Source organism: Thamnophis elegans, chromosome 8 (assembly GCF_009769535.1).
Source record: "Thamnophis elegans isolate rThaEle1 chromosome 8, rThaEle1.pri, whole genome shotgun sequence".
In the NCBI taxonomy this organism is placed as follows: domain Eukaryota; kingdom Metazoa; phylum Chordata; class Lepidosauria; order Squamata; family Colubridae; genus Thamnophis; species Thamnophis elegans.
The window spans coordinates 56,462,358-56,480,305 of NC_045548.1; the positions used below are offsets into that span (position 1 = coordinate 56,462,358).

A 17,948-nucleotide genomic window follows, 5' to 3' on the forward strand; every position below is an offset into this window, starting at 1 on the left:
TATGATTTGATTACAATATTGTTGTTATTATTATTCAGTTACAGGGTGGATATATGTGGTATATACGTGGGTGGGTTTCATTGTGGTTGAATTTGGATTTCTTTATTGTTGACATTGCAATTCTATAAGAGTCATGCTTTTGCCAGTTGGGTGACCCTAGCAGCAGCCCTTCAAATCAATGTTTTCCAACCTTGACAATTTTAAGATATGTGGATTTCAACTCCTGGAATTCCCCATCCAGCTTGCCCTTATCTTAATGTTGCCAAGGTTGAAAAAAACACTGATATAAATACATACATACTGTGTCTCCACATGTATTTTAATAAATAAAGGAGTTGCACCATTTTTGTTGGATAACCTTTTCTCTGAAGTGCTGTAAGCACTAAGCAGGGGGTTGGACTAGAAGACCTCCAAGATCCCTTCCAACTCTGTTATTCTATATCCGAATTCACTTTTATGGGCTTCTAGTGAAGCATGGTGATACAAATGAGACCAGTGTCCTTCATTTATTGAAAGGTGTAACTCCCTCTTTGGCTCTCCTAGTGTTTATTCAACTTGGTTCTGTCCTGAACAATAATCACAGTATCACATTCAAGACTAGAAAAAATGTGAAAATTAGGGTTGAATAATGAAATCTTTGTCCTAAAAGTAATGTTTTGAAGAAGGGGCATACAGTAGATGGGATAATATGTTGACTTTTAATTTGTGTAATTCTGTAGCCAAATGTATATCCTGCCATTCCAAAAGTAATGGTGGGGGGTTGTCAGTTGATCCAAAAGAGGTGATTTTTTTTGCAGAAAATGAGTTTGTTTTGGGTAGAATAAAATACCAAGGAACTAAGCATTAAAGAATATTACATGTTCCCAGATGCTTTGTGCGCTAACTCTGTTATATTCTACTGATTGCCTTTTTTTCAAGTTTAAAGTAGGGCCTGCTTTTCTATGAACTTCCTAGTGATTAGGTTTGGTTGCAGAGGCCCTGTTTTTGTTACCGTATATACTCGAGTATAGGCCGACCCGAATATAAGCCGAGGCACCTAATTTTACCACAAAAAACTGGAAAAGTTATTGACTCGAGTATAAGCCTAGGGTGGGAAATGCAGCAGCTACCGGTAAATTTCAAAAATAAAAATAGATACCAATAATGTTTTTGAATATTTATTTCAAAGAAAAACAGTAAACTAGCGGTGTATTCAATGAAATACTTCACTCACCTCATGATGCTGATGTCCCGCTGTGATGATGATGTCCCGTGCAGCCGCGGGAGCGATGTCCCGCCTCCTATGACACACGGCACAGTGATTCCTATCATTGGATCACTGTACCAGAGGAGGTGGGACATCGCTATGTGGCTGCTTGCCATAACAAGGAGGAGGTGGGACATCGTTGCAGAGCGGCAGGAGGGGGAGGAAGGGGAATCGTAAGACAGCCCTGCATTACATTAGAACGTGAGGAGGGGGGATGGTGCGGTGCGCGCTGCGCGGCAAACTGACACAGAAGGAGGGGAAACTCACAGGGGCACTGGGCCATTCACGAGTGTCACCCAGCGGCATGGCCCCGCCCCTTTTTCTCCTCCATTTCGGGCAAATTTTTCACTGACTCGAGTATAAGCCGAGGCGGCTTTTTTCAGCCCAAAAAGTGGGCTGAAAAACTAGGCTTATACTCGAGTATATACAGTATGTCCAATTATAAGATGACACAGATGAACATGAGAAAGAACATAAAGGAAGTGGCTTATTTGCAAGATAATGATTTTGAAACACTTTAGTAGTCTAGTAGTAAAAACTGTGGTTATTTCTATTCTCAGCCACTATAGCTGTTACAATCTTCTGATAATGTAGGTTCTAAACGATCAGTACTATCAAAGAACCTATATCTCATCTGACAGAATTAAAGATACCAATTTTTCCCAAAAAAGGATGGATGTGGAGTTCAAGATTTATCCTGAGCTGCAACTAGTTTATTTCTGAATTTCAAATGGGAAGAGAGCACTTGTCTACCCTAGATGAGTTCAAATCACCAGGACCAGATGGATTACATCCGAAATTTCTGAATGAACTGACAGATGTAATCTCAGAACCACTGAACTATATCTTTCAAAGATCCTGGAGCACCAGGGAATTACCAGCGAACTAGAAAAAAACTGATGTAGTTCCCCTCTTCAAAAAAGAAAAAATAATGAATCCAGGAAATTGCAGACCTATTAGTCTGACATCAATACATGGGAAGATTCTGGAAAAGATAATTAAGCAACAAATCTGAGAACACCTAGATACAAATAAAACCAAAAGGCAACATGCGTTTGTCAAAAACAGATCCTTCCAGACAAATCGTATTGCATTCTTTGACAACGTGACAAAATTAGTGGAGCAGAGAAATGCTATGAATATAATTTACTGGAACTTCAGTAAGACATTTAATAAAGTAGACCACAACTTGCTACTTGAAAAGATAGACAAGGTCACACAAAATGTAAAAAAGATGTTGAGATTAGGAAGTGTGCAGAGAAGAGCAACAAAGATAATTAGGGGACTGAAGGCTAAAACGAAGAATAATTGCTGGAATTGGGTACCGTATATACTCGAGTATAGGCCGACCCGAATATAAGCCGAGGCACCTAATTTTACCACAAAAAACTGGAAAAGTTATTGACTCGAGTATAAGCCTAGGGTGGGAAATGCAGCAGCTACCGGTAAATTTCAAAAATAAAAATAGATACCAATAATGTTTTTGAATATTTATTTCAAAGAAAAACAGTAAACTAGCGGTGTATTCAATGAAATACTTCACTCACCTCATGATGCTGATGTCCCGCTGTGATGATGATGTCCCGTGCAGCCGCGGGAGCGATGTCCCGCCTCCTATGACACACGGCACAGTGATTCCTATCATTGGATCACTGTACCAGAGGAGGTGGGACATCGCTATGTGGCTGCTTGCCATAACAAGGAGGAGGTGGGACATCGTTGCAGAGCGGCAGGAGGGGGAGGAAGGGGAATCGTAAGACAGCCCTGCATTACATTAGAACGTGAGGAGAGGGGATGGTGCGGTGCGCGCTGCGCGGCAAACTGACACAGAAGGAGGGGAAACTCACAGGGGCACTGGGCCATTCACGAGTGTCACCCAGCGGCATGGCCCCGCCCCTTTTTCTCCTCCATTTCGGGCAAATTTTTCACTGACTCGAGTATAAGCCGAGGCGGCTTTTTTCAGCCCAAAAAGTGGGCTGAAAAACTAGGCTTATACTCGAGTATATACAGTATGTCTAATTTAATGAAAATAAGGACTAGGGGTGACATGATAGCAGTGTTCTAATATGTAAGGGGTTGACACAAAGAAGGGGAGTCAACCTATTCTCCAAAACACCAGGAAGGCAGGACAAGAAGCAATGGATGGAAACTAATCAAGGCGAGAAGCAACATAGAACTAAGAGGAAATTTATTGACAGAACCATTAGTGGAACAACTTGCCTCCAGAAGTTGTGAATGCGCCAGCATTGGAAGTTTTTAAGAAGAGATTGGACATCCATTTGTCTGAAATGGTATAGAGTTTCCTGACTTAGCAGGGATTTGACTAGAAGACCTCCAAGATCCTTCCCAACTCTTGTTCTGTTCTGTTCTATCTGTACCATGAGTATGACTCCATGAAAGCCATTGATTTGGGATTTTTAAACATTGGCTTCAGCTTTTGTTTGTTTAATTCATTCATTTAGTTTTCAGATGTATATATTTTAAAATCTTAACTCATAGGGGCTTACAAAAATAATAATAAAATCATTACAGTAGTAGCAGATGAGGAGAAACATAATTCCAATTTGAATTCAGAAAATGGAACACAATTGACAAAATTCAGTGCCAAATAATTTTTGTCTTTGCTTTGCATGACTGTTCAGAAGTGAGACTCATGAAAATCTTTTATTCCAAAACAAGCATTCATAGCACTGTAACTTAATTTATTCAATACATTAGTTACAACAGTAATGATCAATAATATATATTCCCCCCCTCCCCAAAATTAATTCTTAAAGTGAGATAGAATTCCTTTGGAAGATTTTCACAGCTTAGTTGTAGATATGAAAAAAGCTGTTCTCTTTAATTCCAGCTATTGTTGGGACAAATCAAAGAGCTTCTGTAGATGATAGTAGAACAAGCTAGTCAGCAATATAGTTAGACAATAACCTTGATTTACTCTGAATAAAAGTCTACCATGGGCCTAACAGCTATGCAAGCAGGTGCTTTGGGTGTAATGCATATTATGTAACTTTTCCAGGTTTCAAACATCACTAGTATTTCAAAATGTAATCAGAAACCTACTGAGTGTAAAGCTACAACTTTGTTTCGAATTGGGGTGGCTACATAATTGATACATGCTGTTTAATATAGTGATCTAAAGCAATGTTTTTCAACCTTTTTTGTGCAAAGGTACACTTTTTTCATGAAAAAAATCACGAGGCACACCACCATTAGAAAATGTTAAAAAAATTTAACTCTGTGCCTATATTGACTATATATAAAGTGTTTTTCCCACGGCACACCTTACACTATGTCACGGCACACTAGTGTGCCGCGGCACAGTGGTTGAAAAACACTGATCTAAAGGAATTGAGAATTCAATATTTAGAAGTGCTGACTGGTAATTCTGAGAGTTGCAATCCAATACTTTTGAAAACTGGAGAAATCTTTCTTTTGCTAAACTGCTTAAAATACAAAATGCCTACCTTTGTTGACTGCAGTCAATAAGAACAATTTCTTGGCATGTTTTTCTCTGTTCTTTATTTCTTTTTCATAACTGTAGCCAGCTGTTAAATCCTTTGGTTACTTAGTTTGAGATGTCAAATATATATATTGATTTTTATAACTTGACATGTTATTTATACATTTCTTTTGCATGCACTTATATGAGGAAAATAGAGGCTTGCTAAAGAACTTGCAGTCTAAAATTAGTTGCTGCAGGAAACAGGAGGAGGGTTGGTGTTTCACTTGCAACAGCTGTGTATGAATATGTGCAATGGCAGCTACTTGTACTAACTAAACAGATCCTCCCAGGAAACACTCATCTTCAAATGTCCTCAGGTTTTCAGAAATGATTTCTGCAGCCATTTGCACCCTTGGCACATTTGCTTTGTTTTTAATAGCCTTTTCTATTTTATCAGCACATATAAGATGACCTGTTCCCATTTACTTGTAATTAAATTATTGCAATAGGGACCTTCTCATTGTATTGAGTAAATGCCATGGACATCCTACATAGAAATCTCTGTCCCAAAGAAGGCTACATAAGAACATTTTTTAAAAAGACGTGATTTTTCTATACAGAAAGTACTTTTATATAACAAACATACTATGAGGTGAGATTCAAGCTAGAGTGTAAAATGGGACATCACTGAAGCTGCCTTGTCCCATCCAAGTTGTCTGGAATAACTGATGAACGGTTGCAGGGACTGGGCATGGCTAATCTAGTGAAGAGAAGGACCAGGGGAGACATGATAGCAGTGTTCCAATATTTGAGAGGCTGCCACAGAGAGGAAGGGATCAAGCTATTTTCCAAAGCACCTGAAAGGTCAGATAAGGAATAATGGATGGAAATTGAACAAGGAGCGATTCAACCTGGAAATAAGGAGAAATTTCCTGACAGTGAGAGCAATCAAGCAATGGAACAGCTTGCCTTCAGAAGTTGTGGGAGCTTCATCACTGGAAGCTTTCAAAAAGAGACTGGATTGAAATGGTGTAGGATCTCCTGCTTGGGCGGTTGGGGTTGGTCTAGATGACCTACCAGTTCCCATCCAACTCTGTTAATCTGTTAACCCAGGGGTCAGCAACCCACCGCTCTGGAGCTGCATGTAGCTCTTTCATCCCTCTGCTGTGTCTCCCTGCTACTGGTCGGAGCCACAATTTTGAGGAGAACTTCCGGGGTAGGGTGGGGAGAAGCATACCATGTCAGGAGAAGATTCTATGGCAAGGGGCGGGTTTTCTGGCTGGCTCCACGATTGATAGGGCTTTTGGTTACAACAGGTAGAGGAAAAAAGACACCACGCTAGGAGGAGACACTCTGGTAGGGGAACCAAACTTCCGGTCAGCTCCACAATTGAACTTCCGGTTAGGATCTTTGTGGCGCCTGGTGTTTTCTGTGGGAAACGGGTCCAAATGTCTCTTCGTTTAAGGTTGCCGACCCCTGTGTTAACCCAAGTAGATGTGCAGTACGGTTATGAATCATCTTGCATGTTTTGAAGAGTTTTAGTCTCTGCAAAGTTACAATGTCATCTCATATGATATCGTCTAATGTCCCATTAGCAACAATGCAGTAGTTAACTCTCCTGATAGAGGAATAGCAGTAACAACATAAATTAGTGTTTCTCAACAGTTCTATCAATGGGTGGTAAGGATTTGTGAAAGATTGTGATTGAAGAAAAAATAGACATCCTTTTTTATTTGATGTGCCATATGAAGCTATCACTTAGTGGTATAAACTTTTATGCACTGCAAATCAGCTGTTGATGTGCTTTGCTCTTGTAAGTGTTGCAACTGAATTGTGTTGGTTAGAAGTGAATTGTATTGTGAAGTTTTCATATTTATTGTAATTTATATGCAGTGGTTCCCTGAGATCTGAAGACTATTTCAAAAATTCCTAAAGATGTCTAAAGGTGTTTCTTGGTTTTTATTTATGAATTAAGGTATAAATCAGGTAATGGAAACTCAAAATAACAAGCCTTTTTCTTTTGTGAAATCAGAGAAAAGAGCAGTTTTTTCTTTCCCATCTGTTTTAAAGGATGTTTTATGTTAAATGTTTTAATATACCGGTAGTTTTTATTCCTATTTTTAAATGTATGATAGGGTAGGTTCATAGAAACCCTCACAGGATTATATAGGATTGTTTGTTGACAAACGCTCTTTAATGTTTTTCATAAAGTATGATCAGGTTAAAAGGCATTTTATAAACACTTGAAAAAGAATTCCTTTATGTGCATTGTTTATTTTTCAAGTCTTTTTGAAAAGAGAAAAGAATGCAGATGCAAGAGTCCTAGATTACAGAAGTGCACTTGCTACACAGAAATAACTAGTTGAAAGTGGTAAAGGAGGCAAGTTCTCAGGTTTAAAGAGAGGAAGCAAGTTTCCATTTAAGCTTTGTTATGATGTAAAACAAAAATATTTCTTTCAATGACCAGGTGCTACTTCCCAGTTTCACACACAATTAAATTGTAAGTTTATCATATGAAATTTCTACCATCATGTCCTTGAGCAATTTGATAGAACTACAAATTTGAACTTTGTAGACATTCCAGAAATAGCTCTTGCTTTGTCATTTCCTAAAGCTGCCCTACTATTATACTATTACAGTATTATGCAATATCCTTGTTTGTCATAGCATGATTTAACTCCCATTAGATTGTATAGAATAGTTGTTGCTCAAAAACCTGGAAAAAATAGAAAAAAATAAATGATAGGATACGGTCAAAGAATTTATGATGTCATGTTGGGCAAATGTGCTAATGAAACATATTTCACCCATCTAATTGTTTGTCTTCTTATATTTCTAGGCCACTTTTTGTTTTGATTGGCTTTGACACTGCCATGCATAAAAATAGGATATGTACAGGGCGGGGCATAACCTTTTCCTAGGGGGTCACAGCAAGATCGACAGCAGTTTACAACTTCCGCGACACCTCATTTTAAAGCCCATAAAAAACTGAATTGAATGAGCTATTAAATGTTAAATTTGCTTTAAGAATGGCTGGAAAATTCGATTCGGAAGAACAAAGGATTATTGACAGAATAAAATGCATTGCCTTTCGAGAGGCTTGCGATGCTGGAGCGACGTTTATCAATCGAAAATGGATTGCAAACAAATTGAAACGTCATCCGGATTGGGTTACTGATAATTGGAACAAAACAGCCCAAGAATGTTTCACAAAATTTGGAGAAGGGCGTCCTCTGCAACTGTCCCAAGAAAGCAAAGCCATCATTGCAACTGGCAGTCGCAAACAACGAAAAGGAAACCGAAAAGTGGCCCAAGAAATCCTTCAAATTCGTGGAAAACGAGTTGATCAAAGGACAATCGGCCGATATCGAGAACGAGAAGGTTTGAAGCCATTCCACATCATTTGCAAACCATTGAAAACTCAAACACACGTTCAAGATCGGCTTTGGTTGTGCGACTGGTTGTCTGAATGGACCGAGGAAGATTTTCTTCATTTGGCGCCATCTGACGAATTCTTCGTTTATGCCATTCGAAAACCGAATTTCCAGAACGATCGAATTTGGGCTAAAGACGTCGACGACATCGCCAAACATGAAAGATATCGACAAATCGTTCGCAATCCGACTTGCATCGGGATTTTCGTCATTTTCACAGCCAAGAAACTGCATTGGGTTTTGAAGGATAAAGGGGAATCCTGGGATGGCAGTTATTTCCGTGAGAAAATTTTATTGGAGAATGTCATTCCATTTCTCAGTGATCCAGACAATGTCTTGGTGGTTGGTGAGGCTGTCTTTCTTCATGACAAAGCTCCTTGCATGCGTGCAAATGCGACTCAGCAATTGTTAAAGGAAAACAATGTCGAATTTTGGGGCAATGACGTCTGGCCGGGAAATTCGCCAGATCTCAATCCGGCAGAGAACATTGGGGCCATAATTAAGGATGAAGTGGAAGCTCTGATGATTCAGGAGCAAGGTCAAAATCGATATTCGGTTGAAACTTTGAGAATGAATTGGAAACTGTGTTGAAAAATCTGGAAAATCGAACGGAACTGTTTGAAGATTTGTTGTGTTCTTATCCACCTCGTTTGAATGCTGTTCGAAGGGCTAATGGTGGTCATACTGACTATTAAATCGTGTCAATAAACTCAGTTTTTGATGGGCTTTCGAATGGTGTATGAATTATTTGTGTTGTTATTACAAGTGTTGCTGTGACCCCCTAGGAAAAGGTTATGCCCCGCCCTGTATATCTTATCCTAAAAGATTTGTATTATCAGACTTGCAATATTAATCTAGTCTTACAATTAAGTATAATTAGTTCATGTTTCCTGTCTGGTTTACCAGGGAAATCTTGCAGATCTGCTGTTGTCTGTTATTCAGGTTGACTAGTTAGGGACGTTTCTTTTTGAGTCTCTTTTTCTATCCATTATGTAGCTTTGACTATGTGGCCTCTTATCTAATCATTCCCTAGGCAGCATCTCTTCCACCACCATCACTTCCCAGTCTTCCAAGGTCATTCCCACATATCATTACAGAGAGAATAACTTAACCCAAATCTAAGAGATTGAGAGAGCTCACAGCCCACACCTACTGGTATATATTCCCCATAGAAGGAAGAAGAGAAACTCACATAAATTTTGTGCTAATTTGTGTTTCTTCTCGTCCTCTAAAGTGATTATTTCTTTTTGGGGTTCACATATAATCTAACTGCAATCATTTTGCTGTTTCTTTCTTTTCCTGTTTTATTAATTTAGAATGGGTTTATTATTAAGATATTAGTGTTTTTTTAAAAATAGTGCACCCCAAATTTTTCTGCTGTGAAATAAATGCTACTGATTTCAATAGAATTCATTCTCAGAGAAGCCGAACGGTGGATTACAGGTCTAGCAATTAACAAATAGAAGTAAAATTTTAATATTTCCTAATAATGAAGTAATGCAAGACTACCTCTTTTTTCAAAGCACCTCTTTAATGGACAAATCTAGCAGGTAATATTTGCATTCCTAAATTATTTAAATCTTCATACTGTTTTTGTCCATTGTAATATAACATATACTGTAGCATGTAAGCAAATATGTAGACAACAGTATGTGTGAGGACTCAAAAACAAATCACAAGGGTAACAAATTTGGCAGCTTCCCCTTTTTTTGTGAGAATATTGAAAGAACATGGACTAGGAAAAATTACCAACTGAAGAATCTTCTTAAGGTATTTAATGCATCTTTAATAGCAAGACTATCATTTTGATACATGCAGTTATCTTTCTATGTCATCACATAAAATTATCTCAGTAAACTAATGCAAGCTTTTCCTGTTCTGACTTTTCACTGGTTGCGAAAAGGATTCCATTCCCACCATAATGAAGCAGTTGTTTATTGGAAACCTATAAACAAAGCTTAATAGCAGTAGAACCTCTTGTGGCAGCCCTTTGAGATAGTCCAAACAACAAGCACAACTCTGAGTAGCACTAATACTACTTTTATTTACAGTGAGAAAATCTGAAAGCATCTCTCCCTCTTCTTTATTTTTGTGTTCAACAAACTTGGGAGGGTCCCTCCTGAGATGCTTCCCATGCCGCTTTTGTTTCTGTGAACTGAGGTAGCTTTTGCATGATGGTTATCTAGTCTCTGGCTATCCTCCTGTCTCCTAAAGACATTTCCACAAATCATTACACCCTACTTACATTTTTTAATTCACATTGAGATATGAATGTATCTATTATTGGCAATAATACATACTGTGGCTAATACTTATTGCCTTTTTCTTCATGAATTTGTTAACCTTCTGTTGAACAATCCATGTTGGTGATTATTGTCCAAGACAGGTAACTTCATTATTCCTTTCTCCTTGACACTGATGAGATCACACTTGAAGTACTATGTACCATTTATGGACATTACCTTTCCAGAAGGACATTGATAGGACAGAGAGGAGAACAATAGTGGAGATGCAGGTCTTGAAGACTTTTAGGTTGAGGGAAAAAAGGAGGAGGCATGAAAGCTAGATACAATACATAAAGGGACACTGCAGGGAAGATGGTCCAGGGGCACTGCATTTCCATGGCCATGGAAAAAAATGGCTTTATTTCCTGTAATTTTATTGTGTCTGTGTGTGTGTGTGTGTATGTATGTATGTGTATGTGTATGTGTATGTATACACACACACACACACACACACACACACACACACACACACACACACACATATATATATATATATATATATATATATATATATATATATATATATATATATATCAGCACAAATAAAACACAAATATAACAAAGGCAACAGTAAAAATATTGGGTTTCTGTCGTGATGGACTCTTGTGACGAGCCGATTGACAGATGATGGAAGCAGTTAGCTTCCTCCCATAATTGGGGCTTACCAGAGGTTGTGACACTAAATATATACCTTCTTCCCTGGCTTCAGCTGATAAGGAGGAGACCTGTGGCATAATGGCTGAGACGTTTGCCTAAGATGCAATACAGCACAGGTTCGAATCCCAGTAAGGGTATGGCTAGCTGATGAGAGCTAAATAGCTTGAAATAGATCTATACTAGTCTCCCTTTATTTATTTATCAGCACAAATAAAAAACACACACACACACACACACACACATATATTCATTCAATTAGGTGATTTGTTGTTGTGCTGTTAGTTGTGAAGTTGTGTTCGACCCATCGTGACCCAATGGACAATGTTCCTCCAGGCCTTCCTGTCCTCTACTATTCTCTGGAGTCCATTTAAGCTCATGCCTACTGCTTCAGTGACTTCATCCATCATTCTCTGTCGTCACCTTCTTTTGCCCTCAATCTTTCTCAGCATTGGGCTCTTCTTCAGTGAGTCTCTTCTCCAGCAGATGATTTATAAATACTTAAATAAATGTTAAGATAATTGGTAATGTTAGTTTCCTTTTTTCAAGTATACTATACATTTCCAAGGTGCAGTCCTTGAAGCATGTATAGTGTTCCAACTGTAGATCTGATTCAAGACATGATATTGGCAGTTTTCTTTTTTATTCATTTATTAGCAACACAGAGTATATGTTTGTTCTTTTGTATATTGTCTCCAAGATTGTTTCCATATTGTATATTGTCTCCAAGATCATTTCCAGTCACTTTCAGATGAAACCCTATGCATTAATAACAACCCTTCATCAAAATGACCTCATTCTGTTCAAAAAGGAGCTATTCGTAAGGTTGGAGAAATCCCAGAGTCTGAAGAAGGGCAAGCCATCTTTAGAAAAATGCCTGATGAGGGTCTCACAACACTGTAGCACATCTGAAGAGCTCCAGACTGGGGAAAATTCTTCTAGGATGTTAAAATCCAAAAGACATCACTTTCATCAAGTGTTTAATTCTTAATTGATTTTAATTATTATTTAAATTAGGTTGATTTTGCTGTTGTATTTCAATATGCATCTCTACATTTATTTTGTATTTTGTTTTAAACTCCCTTGAATAGTTATTAGAGGTGAGTAGCACTATGGATTTGGAGGGGAAAAGATGTTTCAGAACCCAAAGGGACACCCACAGACCATCTGTTAGCAGCTTCTTAAAGCAGTTTCATCTTCTGGCTTCATACAGGAGCTTTCTGCAAATGCAGCCCAATCACAGGGCGAATAATGGTTAAAAAGTTGTTGAAGGGTATTACGCAGGTGTCCCTGTGCCATAGGGCTTCAAGAAACAAAAAGGTGTGGGACGTGGTTAAATAATGAAAGAAAATTATGTCTGTGTGCTTGCAATTTCCTTGGTTCTGTAAACCGTTAGTTCTCAATGTGGGACATATATTTCTAGGGTGCTTATGCTGCTGCTAGACGTTTTATGTTTTTTATCTGCTAATATATTATGACAGCATAAAATTGAATAATTGGTTTTGTTAGCTACTACAAGTACTTTGTCTTCATAATATAAAGACAGTTTAGATTAGCAAACAGTGCTGATTTATTTATTAATTGTATTTATTTAAAACATTTATATAGCCTCCCATGTTTCAACCAACTCTTAATATAATAAAGTATATTTTTTCCTCTATGGGGAAATTGAGGTAAATGAGGTTCAGAAGGGGCCCTTGAGCAGAAAAAGATTAAGAACTTCTGGTGCATATAGGTAGTCCTTGATTTATAAACTGTAATTGAACCCAGAATTGTGGTGGTATGTTGTTGTGGTTGTGAATTGAGTCACCACATGACCATGCCCAATTATATTACCTTTTTTGCGACAGTCGTTAAGTGACTACAGTGGTTGTTATATGAATCCAGTTTATGTAATGGCCATTTTTTCCCCAGAAAACCAGAAGTAACTGGCAGAAACCAGGAAAGAGAAGGGGGAGGGACAAAAAGGAAGGAAGGAAGGAAGGAAGGAAGGAAAGATCATGCTACATAACTACAGGACCCTGCTTAAAGCACCAGGCTAGAAAGTGGGAGACCATGAGTTCACATCCTCGTGGAAGCCAACTGGATGACTTTGGGCCAATCACTTTTTCTTAGGCCAACTTCTCACATGGTGGTGGTTGTCGCAATAATAGGAGAAGGAAGATGTGTTGGATAGGACAACACATAGGAATAGGAGAAGGAAGATGTGTTCAGCCCCTTGAATGATTTGTAAAAGTAAAGCAGGATACAAGTGAATAAATAAATAAATAAAGGTGAGCCAGTTGCCAATGGCCCAAAATGCCATCATGTGCTCTTAAGGGGGTTGCAGCCATTGAAACTTCAAATTGGATCATAAGTACTTTGGGGGGAATCTGTTTTATCTTCAAATAGTTGTTAAGTGATCATCGGTAAATGGAGAACTACATGTATCAGAAAGAGACATTATAACATTTGTGCCTGAACTTTTAGCAATCAGTGCAGTTTGTACAGTGCAGCATAGACCATCAGACACAGAGATGAGCTTTAATTCTATTCTTTGACAATCCTTTTCTCCCCAACCCTTTTTTTTGAGCTGACAGCAATATCATTAGCAATACTGTAAGGGTAATTATCAATGAAATTTTAAATATGAAAGCCAATCTATCCAAGTGGGGCTAATTTTCTCAGTCTTTAATACAATTTCTTTGGCTTACCATTTGCAATATTAAAACAGAGAGATTTATAGCTCCATCCTGAGCTTTAGTTCTAAGCTTGCTTATAAGAAGCGATGAAAGTAAACAGAAACCAAAGAACAGAATGTTGAAAATTGCCTCCCCAGCTGCCAAACAGAGCTCCAAAGCTGAAATAACACAGATATTTCAAAACATAATCCAGTTTCACTACTTATGAAAATCAGAGGCAATAATGTTAATGCTCAGCTAACCCATTTGATCTACCCTAAACTACAGTGGTCTGGCAGTAAACAGAGTAAGTACTGGGCCTAAAACAGAAACTTGGAGTACCCCAAGGCTCTGTTTTAGGCCCAGTAATCTTCAACATCTTCATCAATGATCTGGATGAGGGAATAAATGGGGAACTCATCAAATTTGCAGATGACACCAAGATGGCAGGAATAGCCAACACTCCAGAAGATAGGCTTAAGACCAACCCCCTGCCTAAACAGGAAACCCTACACCACTTCAGACAAATAATTATCTAATATCTCCTTAAAAACTTCCAGTGTTGGAGCATTCACAACTTCTGGAGGCAAGTTGTTCCACTGATTAATTGTTCTAACTGTCAGGAAATTTCTCCTCAGTTCTAAGTTGCTTCTCTCCTTGATTAGTTTCCATCCATTGCTTCTTGTGCTGGCCTCAGGAGCTTTGGAGAATAGTTTGACTCCCTCTTTTTTGTGGCAATCCCTGAGATATTGGAACACTGCTATCATGTCTCCCCTAGTCCTTCTTTTCATGAAACTAGACATACCCAGTTTCTGCAACCGTTCTTCATATGGTTTAGCCTCCAATCCCCTAATCATCTTTGTTGCTCTCCTCTGTGCTCTTTCTAGAGTCTCCACATCTTTTTTACATCGGGGTGACCAAAACTGAATGCATTATTCCAAGTGTGGCCTTACCAAGGCATTATAAAATGGTATTAACACTTCACGTGATCTTGATTCTATCCCTCTGTTTATGCAGCCTAGAACTGTGTTGGCTTTTTTGGCAGCTGCTGCACAATGCTGGGTCATATTTAAATGGTTGTCCACTAGGACTCCAAGATCCCTCTCACAGTTACTACTATTGAGCAAGGTACCACATATACTGTACCTGTGCATTTTGTTTTTCTTGCCTAAATGTAGAACCTTATTTTTTTACCATTGAATTTCATTTTGTTAGATAGCGCCCAATGTTCAATTTTGTCAAGATCCTTCTGTATCTTAAGCCTATCTTCTGGAGTGTTGGCTTTCCTACCAGCTTGGTGTCATCTGCAAATTTAATGAGCTCCCCACCTATCCCCTCATCCAAGTCATTGATGAAGATGTTGAAGAGTACTGGGCAGTGGTGGGTTTCAAAATTTTTTAGAACATCATCTGTAGATGTGGCCTGCTTTGTGGGAGTGGCTTGCCAGCCATGTGACTGGGAGGGAGTGACTTTCTGGCCATGTGACTTGGTGGGCATGGCCAACTTGTAAAATGTGGTGAAACTCACTTAACCACACTCTTGCTTAGCAACCATATGTTGGCTCAGAAACTCTAGCATTGAAGCACGCAAGTCTTAAAGCTGTCAAGTTACAAGTTGCACCCCTAACCCTTTAGAAAAAAAACCCAGGGGTGTTCAAACTTGACAGCTTTAAGACTTGTGGACTTCAACTCCCAGAATTCATCCTCTCGCTCTTCATCTTGATGATGTGCAGATGGGCGGGGGGAGGGAGCTGGAACTGGTTCTAAATGGCACTGTAGATTTGTGGAACCTCTTCTATAGAAGAGGTTAGAACTGGCAGGAACCCACCAGCCGCGAAGCGCATGCCCCAGTCCCAGGCCACGGATCGGTCGAGCAACCAATGCAGCGGCTCGACTAGTGATGCTTTGTGCGGCATGAATGGCGCGTAAAAATTCAAAAGCCCCAGGAACGCCTGTAATTCCGCCTTAGAGGAGGGAGTGGGGGCGTTTCTGATGGCTGCCACCTTAGCAGGTGTAGGGTGGATACCTTGGGAGTCAATCAAGAAGCCCAAGAAATCCACCCTAGGAACAGCAAACGAGCATTTGCTGCGTTTGAGTTTTAAACCCGCGCCCCTAAAACGAAGGAGGACCTTCCTAAGCATTTCAATGAGTTCTGAGCAGCTGGAAGCAGCGATCAGAACGTCATCGAAATACGGGACCATGCCAGGGAGCCCATGGAGCAGCCGTTCCATGAGGCTCTGGAAGATCCCCAGGGCCACGGAAATGCCAAATTGGAGGCGGCGGCAACGAAAAGCCCCACGATGGGTGACGATGGTTTGGGCGGCCGCCGCATCATCATCCATCGGGAGCTGTTGGTAGGCCTGCGCCATATCCAGTTTTGCAAATGTGCAGCCCCGCCCCAGGGAATGGAGCAGGTGCTGCACGACAGGGACTGGATAGGGATTTGCCTGGAGGGCAAGGTTGATAGTCGACTTGTAGTCGGCGCAGATCCTCACCGACCCATCTGGCTTGACAGGGACCACAGTCGGGGTCTCCCATCACGAGTGGTCGACGGGTTCGAGTACGCCCTGCGCCAGAAGCTTATCAAGCTCGGCATCAACCTTGGCCCTCAAGGCAAAAGGCACCCTGCGAGCCTTCAGCCGAATTGGAACAACCTGGGGGTCGAGGTTTAGGGAAATAGGGGTGCCCTTGTAAGAACCCAGCTGGCCATCGAAAATGTCAGAGAATTCTGTAAGGACATCTTCCAGGGAGGAGGGAACCACCCTATGCACACCCCCAATAGACAGCCCCAGGGCAGGGAACCAATCAAGCCCCAATAAAGCAGGCAGGGAGTTTTTGACAATAAGAATAGGCAAACGGCCGTGAAAGTCCCCATAGTCCACCCAAATGGGAAAAGACCCCGGGGTGGGAATAAGAGTCCCCTGGTAGTCCCTGAGGGAGATGTCCACGGGTTGCAGCTGGGCACAGGAGACGTGGGGACACAGGAGGGAGAAGGTGGCCCAGGAGAGCAGGGAGTGGGAGGAGCCAGAGTCCACCTCCATTCGGCAGGGCTGACCTTCCAGCTAGAGTGCGGCGGAAACTTTCCGGGCCCCGGCGGATGCCTGGCTGACCGTCTCCCCGACGACATCAGGCTGGTAAGCGGTGTGACAGTCTTCAGCCCACCTAGCGGGCCGTGGCGGCGCAGCTGCGGTTGAGGTGCGGCAGGCTGCTGTAGGAAGGAAGGCGCAGGCAGGGAGGCGCGCCAGACCTGGGCAATGTGGCCCTTCTTGCCGCAATGGCGGCAAACTGTGCCCTTGAAGGGGAAAGCCATGCGGGCATGGCGGCCACCGCAGCCCACACACCCAGATGTGGCAGGGGCAGCTGGCAGAGGTGGTGGTCACCTAGGCTGGGCCCGGAGCTGGCCAACTTGCTCAGAGCTGGGGTCTTCGAGTGGCACCAGCTCGTCAATGAGGCAGTCTTGAGCGACAGGCGGAGGGCACACAGGAAGCGCTGGAGGAGGCGGCAGAAGGGGCTGCAGGCATTGCATATCGGCTGTGGACTGCTCAGAGAGCTCGGCTGCTCTGGCAGCTTCCATGGCCTGTTGCATGGTGATGTTGGGGTGCCGCAGGAGGCGGCTTCGTAAGTGAATGTCCTTTACCCCACAGACGAACTGTTCGACGAGGTTCTCGTCCAGGTCGCGGAAGTCACACTGGATCGCCGTTACGCGGAGCGACTCCAGAAACTGGCTGATGCTTTCCGCCGGTTTCTGGACACACCGGCGTAACGCGTAACGTCGAGCGATGCAGGATGACGATGGGGCGTAGTGGTTCTTCAGCTTGGACATTAACAGGTGAGCTAGTACACCGGTCGCAGAGAGGCTAAGGCTTTGGTGGACGCGAACATCGCAAGCCCGCAGCAACTCAGGAAGAAACTGCATTTTTCTTCCTGGGGTAGGTTGTGGTTCTTCGAGGCTATAAGGTAGCACTCGAAGCGCTCCATGAAACCTTCCCAGGTTTCGCCAGCAGTCCCGAAGGGAGCGAAGGGCGGTAAGGCGGATGCCATGTTCGCCGCAGGAGATCTCTCAGATCGGTAGGCAAGAGAGAGAGGAAAGAACGGGAGTGCAGAGAAAAAAAAGTCAGCGGATCGCCGCACCGGCGGTTTGACGCGGCTTGAGCGGCTATGGCTGAATTTCTTCTCGCTCTGTCCTAGGCTCTGTAATCAGGAATCGCTGTATCCCACCTTCGTC

At 41.4% G+C, this 17,948-nt stretch overlaps 1 long non-coding RNA gene across 1 annotated transcript in view; it reads left to right on the forward strand.

Annotated features, from left to right (window-relative positions):
- The window catches only part of LOC116512230, a 68,034-nt gene that overhangs the window by 1,554 nt on the left and 48,532 nt on the right, over nucleotides 1–17,948 (forward strand). The window lies entirely within an intron of this gene.